The 19,071-nt window shown below is 39.5% G+C and overlaps 1 pseudogene across 1 annotated transcript; it reads left to right on the top strand.

Annotated features, from left to right (window-relative positions):
• Positions 1–574: 574 nt before the first annotated feature.
• LOC114316514 (cytochrome P450 94A2 pseudogene) lies at positions 575–2,385 on the top strand (annotated as a pseudogene). Its single transcript, XR_014346951.1, has one exon. The product of XR_014346951.1 is annotated as a cytochrome P450 94A2 pseudogene (transcript).
• Positions 2,386–19,071: the final 16,686 nt, after the last annotated feature.

Here is a 19,071-nt window from a genome sequence, read left to right as displayed (position 1 = left end):
CACAACCTAAATTCTCAATATTTTTTAAGTTTTAAATTCTAAATACTTTTTTTAAGTTGGTGTTATATAGCATTGCTCATATTATTATCGCTCTGCCAAATTAATAGTTTAATACTTTTGTCGATAGACCACGTGAGAATATCTTTTTTTTTTTTTTTATTCAAAAAATGGATATGCAGATAGGCTACTCCAATATATCCGTCAAGGAGTATTGCCCCTTAGTACCTACAACATATCTATAGGGAACCCCACCGCACCTACGTGGGGGGCTAACATTGGGGTCGAAGCTTAGGCTCCCCACGTGCTCTAGGCGCTAAGAAGTATGTTTAATCCCAACAAGGTGCTATGGAGACTTGAACCCAAGCCTTGAGCGGGAGATTTGAAGGTTTTATACACTGAACCAATTCTCAATTGGTAGACCACATGAGAATATCACCTCCATTATTATCCAAACAAAAAAAAAATTAAAAATCACCACGTATTAAACTATTAATTAATGATTTCACTGACGCAATGATTGGTAAATTTCCCCCCTATAAATGCTCCTTCGTCTCTTCCACTAATCTTCGGTGCAACACAGAGACTATTTTTTAGTACATCAAATTTCACAGCAGCCATGTTAGACCTCGAGCTTTCAACTTCATTTCTCTTTTGCATTCTTTCTTTGCTCTTCTTGTTTATCATCAATTCCAAGTCCATTTTCACAACCTTTTTTTCGTCCACTTCCAAGTCCTCGAAGATTTCCGCTAAGATTCCAAGATCATACCCACTTATCGGCTCCTTCCTCGCATTCTATTCCAATCGGCACAGAGTCATCCAATGGACATCTGATGCCGTGACCAGCACACCCACTTCCACTTTCGTCCTCAACCGCCCTCTCGGCCGCTGCCAAGTCATCACAGCCAATCCTTCCAATGTTCAGCATATTCTCAAAACCCATTTCCATATCTACCAAAAGGGCATTATCATTCGAACACATGTCTCTGACCTACTCGGCGATGGCATCTTTAATGTCGACGGTGAGAACTGGAAGTTCCAGAGACAAGTTGCTAGCCATGAATTCAACACCAAGTCTTTACGTAAATTTGTCGAGACCGTTGTCGATACTGAGCTTTCAGACCGCCTCATTCCGATCTTATCCTCCGCTGCTGCAAACAAAACTGTGATTGATTTTCATGATATTCTTCAGAGATTTGCCTTCGATAACATATGCAAGATCGCTTTCGAACATGATCCTGCCTATTTGCTACCATCACTTCCGCAGGAGAAATTCGCGGTAGCCTTCGACACTGCTGCTCGAATCAGCGGGGAAAGGTTCAGAGCCTTTCATCCCCTGTTTTGGAAAACTAAACGGTTTCTCGACATTGGATCTGAGAAACAGCTTCGAATTTCTGCTAATAAAGTTCGGGAATTCGCAAAAGAAATAGTCAAAGAAAAGAAGCAAGAACTGGGTGAAAAATCATCGCTCGAATCCGTTGATCTTTTATCACGATTCTTAAGTTCTGGACATTCAGATGAAAACTTCGTCACCGATATAGTCATTAGCTTCATATTGGCGGGTCGCGACACCACATCGGCGGCCTTGACATGGTTCTTCTGGCTAATCTCCAGTCACCCAGATGTGGAAAATGAGATTCTGAAAGAGATCAATGAGAAGTCGGAAGCTACGACTTTTGAGGAAGTGAAGGGCATGGTTTACACGCACGCATCGTTGAGCGAGAGCATGAGACTCTACCCGTCGGTCCCCGTTGACGGAAAACAAGCGGCGGATGACGACGTGTTACCGGATGGGACGGTAATCAAGAAAGGTATGAGGGTGAGTTACCATCCTTACGCAATGGGGCGGTCGGAGAAGCTGTGGGGTTCGAACTGGGCAGAGTTTCGCCCAGAGAGGTGGTTGGAAACGAGAGACGCGGCGGCCGGAAAGTGGAACTTCGTGGCGAGGGATCCATACACATATCCGGTGTTCCAGGCAGGTCCGAGGATATGCCTTGGGAAGGATATGGCGTTCTTGCAGATGAAGAGGGTGGTTTCGGGTGTGTTGCGGCGGTTCAAGGTGGTGCCGGCATTTGAGGAAGGTGTGGAGCCGGTATTCATGGCTCATTTGACATCGAAGATGAAAGGTGGTTTTCCGGTGCGGATTGAGAAGAGGGCTGAGAGTTTCTGAGGCCGGCATTGTTCAATTGACTGATGTAACTACTGGTATTCTTCTTCCTCTTCCAAGTGTCAAAACAGTATAAACAAGCTAGTAAAGATGATTTTGGTGGATTGGTTTCAGCTTTGATTCTTTTCCATCAATCGTGTCTGTATGTTTTTATTTTTATTTTGTTAATCTTTACTTTTTAATAGTGAATTTCAATTCATTGCCGGTATCATATTCATTCATTTCATGTACGATTCGCTACAACTTAGAGAAGTTCTAGACGTTGAACACTTTTTTAAATGAAAATTTACTATAAAATATAATATATTACGTCACCAATTCCAGTTGTTATCTAGGCGTTTTGAAAAATACAAAAATAATTTTTAGTCATGAAATTTAAAAAATAATGCTAATAAATAAAAGGAATAAAATAATATGGTGTTAAAAATGTTTTTATAGATAGGAGGCAGATCCCATCAAGTCCAATTGGACTGTAAGGTGTTGTTCGGGCCGGTGGGACTTATTACGAGTCTGTTTCGATGATCTGAACTGTTTATTTTGTTAAGAATTTCGTATATTTCATCTATAAAAAATATTAGGTTGATTCGATAACTGTAATTTATTAAATTTATTGTTTTTTTTACTAAAAAAATAGACGACAGTTGTGTATTTAAAAATAAACCATATATTTTTTTGATGAAAAACATAATAAATTGGACAAGTTATAATTATCGGATTGACTTTTTTTATTTATTTTTTATTTTTTATGAATGAAATATATGAAATACTTGACAAAATAAGTTAGATCACCAAAATAGGATCCGTAGTAGGTTTCAGGGGCCTAAACAACACCCTTTAGTCTAAAAGGAATTCTCTTGGTTGGAAAAGAAAAATAATTTATTATTAAATGTTCATTTTTTGTTATTAAAAATATAATAATAACATTTATAATAACAAATATTTAATTTCTAAAAACTGATTTAATCTTTAAAATATCCCAAATATTAATTTATTGAAATGATTCGTGGATTTATGTCTTTTTTCATTGAAGCATTGTTGGATATGCTTTCTAAAATTCCGAATAAGAATATTATTACGCGTTCGTCACTCACAAGGACCTATTCTCATTGCAACAAGACATAAGATTACAACAACCAACTCCAGTTGGGTTTAGGACTACTAGACTTAGGTGGTAGAGTTTGTTTTATTTGAAAACAGTGAAATGAAATCATAATTCTATCAAAATGTTGATTTTATATTTGGTTGATTAAAAAAATAATAAAATATATATTGAAAATAGAATTATCATTTATCATTAAAATGGGATTACCATTTTATTTTATTTTTTCTATTTCATTTCAATGAACTAAATAATATAGGCGTCGTGGCCGGTGACGAAGTATGGAATTCAGTGATGATAAGGCACAAATTAATGACAATATTAAGTTTGTTTTTTTTTCTCATAATAAACAATAATGAGATGTTACTAATCTTAAATATTAAGAATCTATTCGGATAGATGTGAATTTTAAATTAAAGGATTTGAGGTTAAATTTTATACAAATATTAAGGAGTAACTATTTTAGGTGGATTGAAAAATTAAAAAAGAATATAAGTTGAGATAAAAATAATATATTTAAGTAGATGAATTTTATAAAACACATCGCAAAAAAAGTGTCTACAATATGTTGCAGTTATGATCTTCGTGGTTTTTAGTTATGACACATTGTAGTGTTGGATATAACTTAGTTACAACTTCTTATGATTGTTATTTTGGTTATGACTAAAGAGGTATTTGGTTATACATCAAATAATGATTAGTTATGACTCATTCTGATATTAGTTATGTCCTTTTGTAATTTTTTTTTATTTTATTTATAATTGAAGATGTGGTACTTGGTTATAATTTATATAGTGGTAATTTTAGTTATGAATGGAAATAATTTGGTTATGAAAATTTATAATATCAATACCATAAAGTCAAAACTAGTATATGGTATACCCCTTTTGGATGTGTATAATAGACGGACCCATTTTAGTATGTTCCTTATAATTAGAAGAAAAATTAATAATAAGACTATTATAATTTTAAGAAGGGATATTATTGTAATTTTACAAAAAATATATATAATAATAATAATATTTATGCAGGGTACTAATATAATTATCCAAACTTGAGGAGGGCACGCGCCCCTCGGTCTTACATTGCCTCCGCCGCTGGCCGTGGCCATATATAACTTTGTAATAACTTTAATAAATGATGTACTATTGTTTAATTCGAATAAAGATGAAATGAAATGCTATTGGAACTGCGAGGAGTGATTCTTCAATATTCCTTTGACCTAAATAGACCTTTGTTTAATTCTTGCTCTGATACTTGAAATAAGAAACACTCCAGTTAGGGATATCAAAATTAACACTCTGACAATTAAGTTAGTAGGTTGTGTATGGAAGAGAATAAGTATGATATTTTTAAGACAAAGTTAGTGCATACCTTTACCCTTGTATCTATCTTCTTTATATATTTCTTTGGTATAGATGGTGTAGATATTTCCTATATAATTTAACCTATTTGTCATCATCATTTGAATGTTAGAGCCCAAGTTTCTACTATACCTTCGGAAAGGGATAGCCTGGGCGCACTATAGGACTCGGCACATCATCTGAGCGTCGAGCATTTCGCTCGACACTTCACTTCTCGGCAATCCAATAAGCCTGGTTCAATTTGGGCCTATGAATGATGGGCTCAGATATGCTTTATTTGCCGAATACACAAGTTTTATGCTCAGCTCACATAGGAACAATTATTCTCATGATTAGTTTGGTAAAAATAAAAAATAAAATTATATTAACAATAGAAATTAACATTTAGCAATTTAGAAGGATGACCATTCTGTTGGGTGACTAAGGGAAAGTCAGTCCATTCCATCCTAACATCATTCTATTAAAATCAACTACTATCTTAAAAGTGTATGTTTGGCTGCTGTGGGGGTTCAAATCCCTTCCGCATTGATCCGCTAAGAACCCTTGACTCTCTTTATAAGTGTGTCATACCCGTAAACCTCCAAGAGGCATTTTCTAGTGAAGGAAAAACAAAACCATACGTGCTCTTGTGGTACAAAGCGGACAATATTTTGGGAAGTGCTACGATAGTGTGGAATGGTCCACACAAACACTACAACAAATAAGAGGTTTAGAGACCAAATATTTTGGTCTCTAAAATTGAAAATTTTGTTACAAAAGACATTTAGAGACCAATTTCTATTGTCAAGAAGATAGTCGCTAAAAGATGATCCCGAAAAGTCCAAAACAAGACTTTTAGCGAGAAAATTTTGAAAATGTCATTGATAAATAGATTTTTAGGGACAAAATAATTTGGTCTCAAAATGGTTTATTTTTTAAGACAAAAAATTTGATCCCAAAAGGATAACAATTCATCATTAATGTCTACTTTTTGTTACTAAAAATATAATAGCGGCACTTTTCGCAACAAAAATATTTGATCCCTAAAAAATAATTTTGTCCCTAAATTTTGATCTTTAAAATTTTAATTTTTTGTTGTGAAATGAAGATCAGAAGGAGTACGAAATGAGAGTAAAAATTCAGTATCACGGTAATATTACCAACTAATAATAAGTTTACATACGGCGAATGAACCTTAGTTTCAATGAATAACTAGAATTAGAAAATATTAGATGTGATACCGATGTCGTGGAATCATTGTTATGCTCAACTTTTTTGAAATGGAATTTATATGAACTTGACCAATATATCTGTCTAGATTTAGTATTTTAAAATAACAAAAACAAAAACAAAAAAAAAAAAAACAAAAACAAAATAAGAGAGACAAAAAAACAAGAAAAAAAAAAAAAACCCTTACATAAACATTGATTTTATAGTCTATGTTTCATTGGTTACTTTTTATGAAATGACACCCATGAGGAACCTTATGCACTCGAATAGCATCCTTCAGTCCATAATCTAGATTGAAGAAAACAGTTTCTATTTTTATTTTTATTTTTTTCTGTCCTAACAGAGAAATGAAAAGAATGGAATGGGTATCCTCATGAATATTAATATGACATTTGAGTGTTTACGTTACGTTAAGTAACAAAATATAGATAACCTTTCTACTTTAGAAGGTTCTGATGTTTCAGTTGAGGACAATAGTTTTGTTATGAAATATGACAATCGTTTTGATTTAAATTAGTGAGAGGGTAATTTAGGAGAAGAGCTTGGGCCGAGCTTGATCGATCTACCTTAACTTTGGGCCGAGCTACGGGTCGGGGTGAGAGCTCTAGATAGCTCGGTCCCAGGTCATCTAGGGACCAAGATGGGCAGAGACGTAGTCAAAGGTCTGACTTGGCTATCTAAAGCTAAGCCTGGAAAGCTGGCCGTGGTGTTAGCAAGGAGACAGGCTGAGCTAAGTATAGCTTAGCAGAACACCATCTACGTTATTATTGTATTAAGAGCACGACAGAGACAAGCTAGCTCGGTTGACCGTTTTGACCAAGCCGAGGTAAAAACCATCTTAGTAGGTCAGCAGTGAGTAGGGTGTTACTAGAATAGGTATTATCCTTGGGAGTTGGAGTCCTAAGAGGATTGTACCAAGTAGAATCTATAAAAGCTCATGGTAGGACCTATGTACAGGTATCTGAATTCTTACTCTGGAATACACTGAGCTTTTGTGTCTATTGTCTATTTGTTGACTTAGGTATCGGAGGGGTTTCCGGTACACACTCACCGGCTAGCTCAAGTTTGTGTTTTCAGGTAGTAAAGCGACGATGTTTGAAGGAGTGCAAACTTGATCAACAGGATTATACGAGAAGATTATTTTGTGCTGGTACAATTGGCGCCGTCTGTGGGAAATCACACAAAGAACAAACCTTTTGATTGAGTTTTCTCTTTAGTTAAATTCTATGGTGCACAATGATAACTTGCCATACTCTGCTATTGACGGGAAAACCTCAGAAGGGGACGGGAGACGCAAAGGTTTACCTTTTATCCCGCCTATGGAAAAATTAGATCCCTAGTGACGGAACCCACGGAGAGACACACGAGAGAGGAGGGGCTCTAGTCCTCATCACTCCCAAAGCCCTAACAGGCAGAGGCGAATGATGATGATCCTCAGGTTCTAGAAGATCGCGTAAGGGAGCAAGATGAATTAATACGGAGGATGGTGGTTGACACGGAGACAATAAAGCTCTAGATAAAAGGTAAAGGGGTGGTAGAACAAGAGATGCGCAAAGGCAAGACATACTCTTGCCACTCAGAAGATCGTAACAGGCAAGTCACACCATTATAAGCTGAAAGTAGAAGCCTCAGGACAGGTGACACATAATCAAGGACTTCTAGGACTCGTTTCTCCAGTTCTAAGAGAACGAGGACTAAAAGGTCTTGTACCAAGGGAAGCAGTTATTGACTCTCACATTCGCACCAAACGACATCTAGATACACAGAGTTGCCTAGGTTGGCTGACTTGCAAACAATACTGGAGGAAAGGGCCTGAAGAGGGGAGGACACCCAGGCTTGCGACCCCGTAGGGTCCCAGCTCTACAACGATTGGCTCCTAGGACACATGGGGGTGTCGAGGTCGGGATACCAGTACCACGCCTTGCGTATGAACCAGTAAACAAAGTATTAGCAAGGTTGCAGAGCTTGTCGTTCGTTCTGGAAATTAAGAACGCACCATTACCCTCAGGTTTCCACCAGCCCAAATTGACTACTTATGAGGAGAAGTCAGACCCCTGCATGCACTTGAGCCACTTTTGCCAATTTATGGCTGTGTATCGGCGATACGAGGCTCTAATGTGTATCTTGTTTCCTTCCAGCCTTGGCAACTTGGGTTTAACATGGTTTGAAAGGTTATCAGAAGGTAGCATAGCTTTATGGGCACAACTAACGGAGGCATTTGTGACCAGATTCAGAACAAACACCAAGACGCCAGTGGAGATTGACCAACTTCTCTCCATAGACATGGGTGAGAAAGAAACATTGAGGTCTTACAATAACCGATATTGGGAGACTTTTAATCAGATTGGAGATTGCCCCGCAAACCTAGCTATCGCACAGTACAAACGAGGTTTGCCAGCTGTCAATAAATTGAGGGATTCAATGACGATGACGCCACCCCTCACAATGGAGGCCCTAATGGAAAAAGTGCATCAGCACATCTAGGTAAAAGAAGATGTCACTCGCACCAAGGCAAAAGCTGGTACAACAGTGGTGTCAGACAAAAAACCTGTGGCAACAGTTAACACGGCAGGCGGGAAGAACAATTGAGCAAAAATAGGTTAGGTAGACGAGCCAACGGAGAGGACTCCCCAGCAAGGAAGTTGAGAGTCTGCACTTCCATCACCATGGTATTCAATAAACCTATTTACCGGATTCTTAGCGAGATACGTAATGAACCCTTCGTTCGGCAGCCAGCCAAGTTGGGAGAAGTGCAGAGGGGCTACGATGATAGGTACCATTGCACCTTCCATGATGAAAAGGGGCATCGAACTGAAAACTATATGCCATTAAGACAACATCTGGAGGAGTTAGTGGCCGCAGGCCACTTGGACCAATATATTGAAGAGGGATCACAGCTAGCCCCCCAAGACCGCAACAGGTCGGAAGGGATGCCAGTCGATGGTCCACCCCAAGGCATAATCAATGTAATACATGGGATCATCGAACCTGAACGAGTATGTGAACTCAGAAGGATGATCAAGAAGGTTGAGCATATGAGAGAGGTACTAAGTGCACAACCTATCATGAAGAAGGGAAAAACGGAGGCAACAAACGTCATCACCTTTTCTGACAAAGACTTAGCAAAGTTACAAAGCCCTCATAACGACGCACTACTGGTGACTTTGTGTGTCAAGAATTTCGATATCAAACGGATCCTGATTGACCAAGGCAATTCATGTGAGATAATGTACTATGAGACCTTCAAGCAACTCAAGCTAGAGGACAAAGATTTGCCACCTACGATATCCCCTCTGGTCGGCTTCAATTCAATGCCATAATGGCCAGTGGGCAAGATAATTTTGCCAGTCAAAGCAGTAATGATGACGAAACATGTGAAATTTTGGGTATTAAAAGTCCCTTCCACTGATAACATAATCTTGGGAAGAGCGTGGTTATACGCCATACGAGCGGTGGCATCAACCTACCATCAGGTGTTACTATTCCCCAACGAAGTCAGAATGATTGAAGAAGTCTTAGGAGACCAAATCATGTCCAAATAGTGCTTCGTAACAGTGAACGACAGCCGGGCTATAAAAGGGTTCATACAAATGATAGAAGAGCTAGAAAGCAACGAGCTGTTCACAGACATTGGCAAAGCAGCCGAATAGAAGGCAGTGGAAGACTTGGTAGAGGTAAGGATAGACGAGAAAAACCCAGAGAGGTTCTTTTTTGCTCGGCTCGTCTTTGTCCAGCATTGAGAGAATAGAGATCATGGACTTTTTGACCTCTAACATCGTAGTGTTTCCCTGGACGCCGTATGACATGCCTGGCATTGACCCCAACTTCATTTGCCATCAACTCAATGTCCACCAAACTGCCAGACCAATTATACAGCGGACTCGCCGATCGCACTCTATCACGCAGAGATAGTGGCAGAAGAAGTGGGAAACCTGTTGGAAGCAGGAGCAATCAGAGAAGAACACTATCCCAGATGGATTTCCAATAGGGTAGTAGTACCAAAAAAGAATGGCAAATGACGCGTCTACATGGACTACAAAACAGTCAACAAAGCATGCCCGAAAGACAGCTTTCCTCTACCACGAATAGACCAACTGCTGGACCTAACTGCAAGGCATAACTGACTTAGCTTTCTTGATGTGTATCGCAGTTACCATCAGATCGCTATGTATAAACCGGACCAGGAGATCACATCGTTTACAACTCCCAGGGGATTATATTACTACATGGTCATGCCGTTTGGCCTAAAAAATGCGGGGGCAACATTCCAATGGATGATCACCAAAATGTTTGGGCCATTGTTAGGCAGAACAATGGAAGCTTACATAGATGATATGGTGGTCAAAAGTAAGAATGAGGGGGACCATCTCAATGACCTACATGAGATATTTCAAATTTTGAAGTCCCACAAGCTGCGACTAAACGCATCCAAGTGCGCGTTTGGCGTAAGGTTAGGAAAATTCCTGGGCTTTCTAGTGACCAACCGGGGTATTAAAGCTGATCCATTTCAGATCAAAGCTATCCAAGATCTTGAGAGGCCCAACACAGTCAAAGAGGTACAACATCTCACTGGCCTAGCAGTCGCGCTAAACCGATTCATAAGTCGATCGTTAGATTGGTGTCGACCATTCTTCCAAGCACTAAATGCCAAGTTTGAGTGGGATGATGAGTGCGAACACGCTCTTGAAAGCATGAAAGACTACATGACCTCTCCTCTGTTGTTAGTAACCCCAGTACCAGGAGATGAACTCTTTTTATACTTGGCAGTTTCCCAGCATGCAATTAGTGCAGTGTTGGTACGCGTGGAGGGAATACAACACCTACCTATCTTTTATGTTAGCAAAACATTACTAGATGTCGAAACAAGGTACCTGCCATTGGAAAAGTTGGCCTTAGCTTTGATGATGGCTTCAAGAAAATTGTCGCACTACTTCCATGCCCATACCGTGATTGTCTTAATGGCCTTCCCCTTAAAGCATTGTTTGAAAGAGCATACTTTTCTGGGCGAATTTTGAAGTGGGCTGTGGAGTTAGGGCAGTTCAACATTAAGTTTCAACCAAGAACCGCGATAAAGGCCCAAGCTTTGGCAGACTTTGTGGCTGAGTTTGCAATAGGTAGCCATCACGTTTGCCCGATCGACTTGACCGAGGCAATCGAAAAAAGGGAAAAAAGTGCCGCAGGGATAGCACAGCCCCTAAAGCAAGACGTTCAACTGCATAGCGAACCATTCAACCCTGCAGAAAGAGAAGAAGGAACAGACCGCAGTACTGCTAGCAAGGACCCATTCAAAAGTAAAGTCCTAAAATAGTCAGACGGTGAGGATTAAAACCTAATGACAAACAGTAACTTAGAAGAAAGCACAATCAACGCCCCTGATCCCAAGACATCATTAGATCCCTCCACTTGCTGGAAACTGTTTGTAGGAGAGATGTGAAAACTTTTCGTTGATGGAGCATTCAACAGGCACGGTGCAGGACTTGGCATAGTTCTTATCTCGCCAGATGGCCTAACAATTGAACAGGCAATTAACCTTGGCTTTCCAGCATCCAACAACGAGGTAAAGTATGAAGCATTATTAGTGGGTTTGAAGTTAGTATTTTGTGTGAAGGCCACCGAGCTGATGGTATATAGTGACTCCCAACTTGCATTCAATCAAATTTCAGGCTATTACGAAGAAAAGGATGATAGAATGGCCACGTACCAAAAGTTGGTCAAAAAGGAGATCATGAAATTTGAAGTGGTGTGGATAGAGCAAATCGGTCAAGAGGAAAATAGTAAAGCAGATGAGCTGGCCAGTTTTGTGTCAATGGCAGATAAGTCTATCCCACACCCATTGTTAATTAACTTCCTACCCAGACCAAGTATTGAAGAGTCGGAAGCAACCGAAGCATGTTGCGCCGATCTAGGCCCTTCCTAGATGGATCCCTTCATAGTTTTAAAAGATGGCATCTTACCTGAAGAAAATAAAGAAGCCAGCAAAATTAGAGCAAAGTCACAGTGATTTTGGCTCTTTCCATCACTAGCATTGTACAAAAAATCCTTCACAAGACCTTATTTGAAGTGTGTCTATCCCAATAAGGTTAAGGCATTTTTGCTGGAAATATATGAAGGCGTTTGCGAAAACCACCAAGGGGGAAGATCGCTGGCCTATTGGACAATTTCACAAGGGTATTGGTGGCTGTACATGCAAGCAGACGCAGAGAAATATGTCAAGAAGTGTAAGAAATGTCAGAAGTTCGCACATCAAATACATCAACTGGCCAGAGAACTCTTACCTTTGACCATCCCGTGGCCCTTTGCAATGTGGGGCTTGGATATAGTGGGACCACTTCCAACCACGCTAGGCAACAGAAAGTTCTTTCTCGTAACAACGAACTACTTCATAAAACGGGTAAAAGCAGAAGCACTCGCATCCATAAAAGAAAAGGATGTCAAGAAGTTTGTCTGGAAAAACATTATAACCCAGTTTGGAATACCCAAGGCTCTAATATCTGACAATGGCACACAGTGTGATGGAAAAATTTTCAGCGTTTTTACGAAGAATACAAGATAGAATTCTATAACAATATACCGGCATACCCCTAAGCTAATGGCTAGGCCGAAGCTTCCAACAAAATAGTCTTAGATAGCCTGAAAAAGAGGAAAAGGCAAAAGGGGAGTGGACTGAGGAACTTCCCCACGTCTTATAGGCGTACCGAACTACACCTCGGTGATCAACTGGTGAAACACCTTTTTCCTTGGCTTATGGCATGGAGGCGGTAATCCCTTTGGAAATTGGCCTCCCAACCATCAGAAGTGAAACTTTTGATCTAGACTTGAATGGCGAGGCCATATCCGTAGAACTCGACCTTGTCGAAGAAAGAAGAGAGAGAGCATTGGTGCACATTGCCTCGTATCAACAGGAATTGTCCAGGAAATACAATAAAGTGGTGCACCCTAGGCAATTCAAAATTGGAGATTGGATACTGCGTAAAGTTATGGGAAACACTTTGATACCGAGAGATGGCAAATTAGGACCTAATTAAGGACCATACAGAGTGATTGGTTTGGCTTGAAAAGGGGCATATCACTTAGAAGGTGTGGACGATAAAGCTATTCCACGGCCATGGAACACGGCCAACCTTAGAGTATTTTATTTTTAGCTTTTCTTAAACACTTATAATTTTTGTTTTTCAATAAAACAAGTAGACATTTTTTTTGGGTAAAAATTCTTTCCTCTGTTTGTAAAAGTTGTTTTCTAGACTGGGGCCAATCAAGAAAGTTAGCAGGTATGACCAACACTTAGTTCGTTCTTCAGCCGAGATAAGGATCTAGGTTCAAGAAGGTTGGTAGGTTTGACCAACACTTTTTCTTTCCTTTAGCCGAGATAAGGATCTAGGCTCAAGAAAGTTGGCAGGTTTGACCAACACTTAGTTCGTTCTTCAGCCGAGATAAGGATCTAGGCTCAAGAAGGTTGGCAAGTTTGACCAACACTTTTTCTTCCTTCAGCCGAGATAAGGATCTAAGCTCAGGAAGGTTGGCAGGTCTGACCAATACTTTTTTGTCAAACTGAAATACAGATCTAGACTCAGGAAGGTTGGCAGGTTTGACCAACACTTTTTTGTTCCTTTAGCCGAGATAAGGATCTTGGCTTAGGAAGGTTGGTAGGTTTGACCTACACTTTGTCTTTCCTTTAGCTGAGATAAGGATCTAGGCTCAAGAAAAGGTGGGCAGGGTTGATCAACACCTTTTTTCTTTTAGCCGAGATAAGGATCTTGGCTCAAGAAGGTTGGCAGGTTTGACTTACACTTTTTCTTTCCTTTAGCCGAGATAAAGATCTAGGCTCAAGAAAAGGTGGACAAAGTTAATCAACACCTTTTTTCTTTTAGCCAAGATAATGATCAAGGCAAAACTCTCAATTACAAAGGTTTTGTAGTTTTCCAAGCTGTTCTTTAGCCAAGATAAGTATCTCGGACAAAAAAGGTGGACCAGATAAGGAAAGGCCGAGCCAACTAGGCTGGCTAGGCTAGTAGTAAAGATGATATACTATAAAGCGGAAAAGTGTTGTAATCGAACAAGAAGATGTGAAAAAAAGAAAAAGTTGCTTTCATTCATTGGAAATTAAGTATAAGAGGTGGGGCTTATATCCCAGTTACATTTTCGCAAGACAAACTATAAAATGAGAAAACTAAGCAAAAGGAGCCCTTCTGGTCAGGCAAAAAGGTCATCAAGGTCAGCATCCAGGTCGCCACGGACTTCGCCCATAGACAGGCTAGCTCCAGCATCAGCCTCTTGGGTTAGCTTGGTCACGGGCACTTTGTTAACCATGCTAGGCAAGGTTTGGCTCAACAGGTCCATCGGAGTAGGAACTGAAGACTGGTGATCGAGATTACTGTTGGCAGGAGGAGCGTTAAGTGGATCAGGGATCTCATCCTCCTCTCCCTCTTGAAGGAACTTTTGTTGGACTGTATTTGCATAATCCATCATATAGCTCGGTATGAAGTGGGAAGGAGGGTTCAGGAAGATCTCGAAGTCATGTCCTTGACCGAGTTGTTCAGCAGCAACTTTCCAACCACATTTAAAGAATATGCCTTTGGCTACTTCACCTTGCTGGACATAGGTTTCCTCCTCTTCCTTAAAATCTTGGTCCTTAGCATCCTCTATCTTTTTTTTCAGTTCTTGAAGCTCGGCATTCTTTTTATTCTCCAACTTAGCCAACTCTCGCAGAGAGCGATCTTTTTTCTTGGCTAAAGACTTTTGCTTGTCAGCCTCTGCCATGTTGACTAGTTCGGCCAGCCTTGCATTCTTAGATTCTAGCTCAATCAGCTTGGCCTTGGCTTCCTTTAGTTCGGTTGCCTTGACATTTACATCAGCCACAGCCAACCGGGCTATTTTTCGTAGTTCTAGCACACATTTGTGGGTGTGTCTCGGCTTTTTCGCACCCCTTTCAAAAGTTTGAAAGAAGCCCTATAGTTCGGACTCCTGTGGTTCTGAATCTAATCTCACAAGTGCAATGTGAAATTGATAAACACTAAAGAGTCCAAATCTAACAAATCTTCTAGAAAATTGATTTTGAATCAAATTGCTAAAAATGGATTGCTTTTCTAGATACAAAGTCGCCACCTAAATATTTTATTTTAGGGAAATTCAGGAAACCCATGACTCGTGCCAAAGGCCACGTGTCCATTATCGCCAAGATTGTTTCGGCTTAGGAACTTAGGTACGAAAGGGGAAGGTCATGAATACATTTGAGCACCCTTTCTTGCCCGATCAAAGATCGACCTCTACTAATCATGATATGATTCTTATGTACATTATATGCTCTTGTTTCGGTTTATTAGGCTAGCATTACTATGTGATGCGCACACACACAAGTATAGACTAAAATTGCAAGAATTGGAACGTTTCAATTTCATGTTTGTTTTGCAAAATTGTTTGATTTTGCCACTTAACAAAGTGGGCTTACAGTTTGTGAATTTGCCACTTGACAAAGTGGGCTTAAACGTACATTCATTGAATCATTCCAATTCAAGCAATAAGTCTTCATCCACAGGTACTCAAATAGTTTAACAAGTAAGCACTTAGCATCATTTCAAGCATGTTAGTCATGGCAATCACTCATACTCATATAAGTATGCTAAAGCACTAAAAACTCACCTAGTACTCCAAGCTAAGATAAAACAAAAGAGTTAGAAAAATGCATGATTCCTACCTATGCGATATGACTAATGCAACACATACAAAGAATGCAATTGATAGGCTTGGTTACTAATATGGCATATGAATCGATTTGATAGCATGCGGTCTAAGCATGTATTCAAAGAAGTTTTTAAACTAACAATGTAGTTAGAATGATGAACCGAGCGTCGGTGCATGCAATACAAATGGGTGCAAACATGGAGAATGCTAATTGAAACATGATGTCCGTAAACTAACCATCATAAGCTAGTAAATAAAAGGGAGAAAGACGTGGGGTTGGAAGACATACACAGTATTACATTGTGCTCTCACGAATGAGAGTCTGAATGACTTAAGCTAACTAGCTAACTAAGCTAAGCTAATTAAGCTAATTATTACAAACCAAAATGAATAAACTAGGTAAGCTATGTAACTAATTATTATAACACTTGAATTAATTAACTAGTTAATCAACTAATTAAATAATTAAATAATTACAACACAGGTGCAATTAATGATTAAACTGAACAACTAACTACTACGCCTCGGGAAACGAGGGATGTGCATGCGCATGCTCGCTTTCCACCCGAGAAGACCATCGTTTTGCTTCCAAATGCCTCTATTTGCACAATTGAACACAACCAAATTATTATCTTTCTCACTTTTAATTCCAAGTTACTCCATTTTAGTTTACCAACCATTCTTTAATTCAATTAAGTCCAATGGTGAATTAAAGTCCTCTAATGGAAAGAGGGCTCAAAACACAAGTTGTTTTGGATATGAAAGAAGCATCATACCATTGTTAATGAACCCCCTAAGGGATTAAACCATTAAGTATGAAACCTCAATTTCATACTTGGGCAAGCAAGTGACTTGAAACCACGTTCAAAGAAAAATTAAAAGTGAAGAAAGGAGGGAGGTTGTAGAAATTATTAATGCAGAAATGAAGTATGAAAAACCAAAAATACATGCTATCAACTCAAATAAGTGATGTCTAAGATCTAAAACATCAAGCTTATGAGGACTATTACACTAGAAACATGCAAACCACAATCCAAAACAGTGCTAAAGTAGGCTAAAATATGTCCTAAAACATGCTGAAATTGAGGTTAAACAAGCTAGATCAAAATGCTAAAACATGGCACAGCCTAGGCTAGTAAGCAAGACATAAGGAGGGGAGGCCAACCCCTCCAAATTTGGACTTCAAAACATGATTTTGGCCATTGAAACAGCTTTGAAAATCAGTGTGTAAAATCTTGGAAAAAGATAGTAAAAGGGTGGAAAAAAACAAGGGAAAAGGCCTCCAAAACACGGTACAAAGAAGGGCTATCTACCTCTCAACCTTTAATGGCCTTAAACCCAACCTTCAATCCAAAAAACACAAAGTTTTGATAGTCAAAAACACTGGAAAAACAGTAGGAATAGAAGCAAATAAAACAAAGTTACAAGCAAAGTCTTATACCTTTGAAGAGAAAAGTAACTCCAAACAACAAAACCAAACAAACAACACCCTCTAGAGCTCAAACCAAGCTCAAAAATACCTCAGCTCAAAGATAATGAGATTTGGTTAAGGGTGTATAGGCAAAAGTTAAGGAATTGTAGTCAAAAGTGTAGAGAATTTGTAGAGAGAGAAGAAAATTTTTGAGTTCAAAATTTTCTGACCTTGCTACAAGAGAGAGTGGGTCTCTATATATAGAAAACATGAAATTCCTACAAGGAGATCCAGCCCTACGCATGGGTGAAGATGCATGCATCTGTGCAAACAGCTGGCACAGTTGGCATAAACTATCTGCAAAATACATTGGTAGGCGACCGGCCATCAGTAGTGGTCGGCAGCCCAAAAATGATAGTTGGCAACCTCTAGGGATGGCCGGTAGGCCACCAGAGGTTGCAGGTTGGAAAGACTAAGGCATGGTCCAAAAATGAGACAAAAAAGGGTATAGGGTTTGAAAGGCTCAAAGTTGTGGCGTTCTGCTAAAGACTTTGAGCATTTGGCAAGCAAATAAACTTATCATCGGGTGTGCATGCGAGGACGTCCAAGTCGTAAGGGTCGTAAAAAATGAGGTGTCTACAGTTGCCCCTCTTTAACAGAGCTCGAAGTCATGAAATGAAGTGAGTGAATGTCAAAACCCGAAGATGACCCATTTTGACAAGGCCGTGAGGCTTGGGCAAACAAACAAAATACAGATACAGTTAGTTAAACTCGAGGGTTGCCTACGTATCCTGTTGCAAGGAATCAAACCAGCGTAGTTCAAGGGCAGAATGCAAATGATATGCAATGTGACAAAACAATGTAAAGATATACAAGGTAACGAACTAATCAAACCACAAGCAGTGCAAAACCACACAAATACCACAAAAGGGATGGAGATGCAAAATCAAACTACATTTTATATAGAAAAAAACTAGGCACAGCCAAACGACGTTTAACACAGGCTAAGTGCCTACATCATCAATACTGGCCTCAGCGCAGCATGGATGCTTACATATAACAGAACCATGTTTTAAAGTGAAAAGGGTACAAGCACATGCAAAACTATGTTTTTTTGTAGAAAGAGAAAGAGTACAAGTAATTGGGTGGGATGATATAAGTGAGGAATGATCTATTGGGGAAAGATAATGATCCTAAATGCTGAATGCAACAAAATAAAGTACGATGCAATGAATGCAGTGGATGCAGTGGATAAAAGGCGCAGACCGAACCATATTTGACCTAGAAAAGGAATGGACACAATACAAACCACGTCTAACACAGAAAAGGTGTTGACACCCTCAATACTGGCTCAACACAACATGGGTACTGAAACATGACAAAACCATGCTTTAATGAGGGAAAGGTATAGGCACATGCCAAACTAAGCTTAACATGGAAAGGATGCAGGCGATAAAATGGTATGATGTAATGGATGTAGTGGATAATGTAGTAGATGAATATGGGTGACATACTCCAACCACGCTGGAATCGTAAGAGGAAAACGAACAAATCCCAAACACGCTGAAATCGTGTGAGGAATGGGACACTCAAACCATGCTGAAATCATGAGAAGAGGTCTTGAGAAAACCGCCCAGGATCACGTTCCACGTGTCCTAAGATAAATTCCAACATGCTGAAATCATGTGAGGAAAGAAACACTCCAACCACGCTAAAATCGTGAGAAGAGGTCCTACGAAAACCACTCAGGGGCACGTTCTACGCATCCTGAGATAAATTCCAAACACATTGAAATCGTGTGAGGAAAGGAACACTCAAACTATGCTGAAATCGTGAGAAGAGGTCCTAAGAAAACCACTCAGGGGCCCATTCCACACATTCTGAGATATATTCCAAACACGTTGAAATCGTGTGAGGAAACAAACACTCAAACAACGGTAAAATCGTGAGAAGAGATCCTAAGATGATGAGATGGATGTAAAGAGTATGATGAGATTGTGCGATAGATGCACAAAAAATGTAATAAACAAACAAAATGGCACTTTAGAAAGTACCTCACGAGGTGAGTGGCGATGAACCACTCTACTCTGACGGGGATCTCCCTCTTGTGTTCTTCGAACCCTTACCCTTACCTTCAACTCACAGT

The sequence above is a fragment of the Camellia sinensis genome, chromosome 12 (genome assembly GCF_055761805.1).
Source record: "Camellia sinensis isolate YWXY chromosome 12, ASM5576180v1, whole genome shotgun sequence".
NCBI classification, from domain to species: domain Eukaryota; kingdom Viridiplantae; phylum Streptophyta; class Magnoliopsida; order Ericales; family Theaceae; genus Camellia; species Camellia sinensis.
This window is presented reverse-complemented; position numbering and strand designations above follow the sequence as displayed.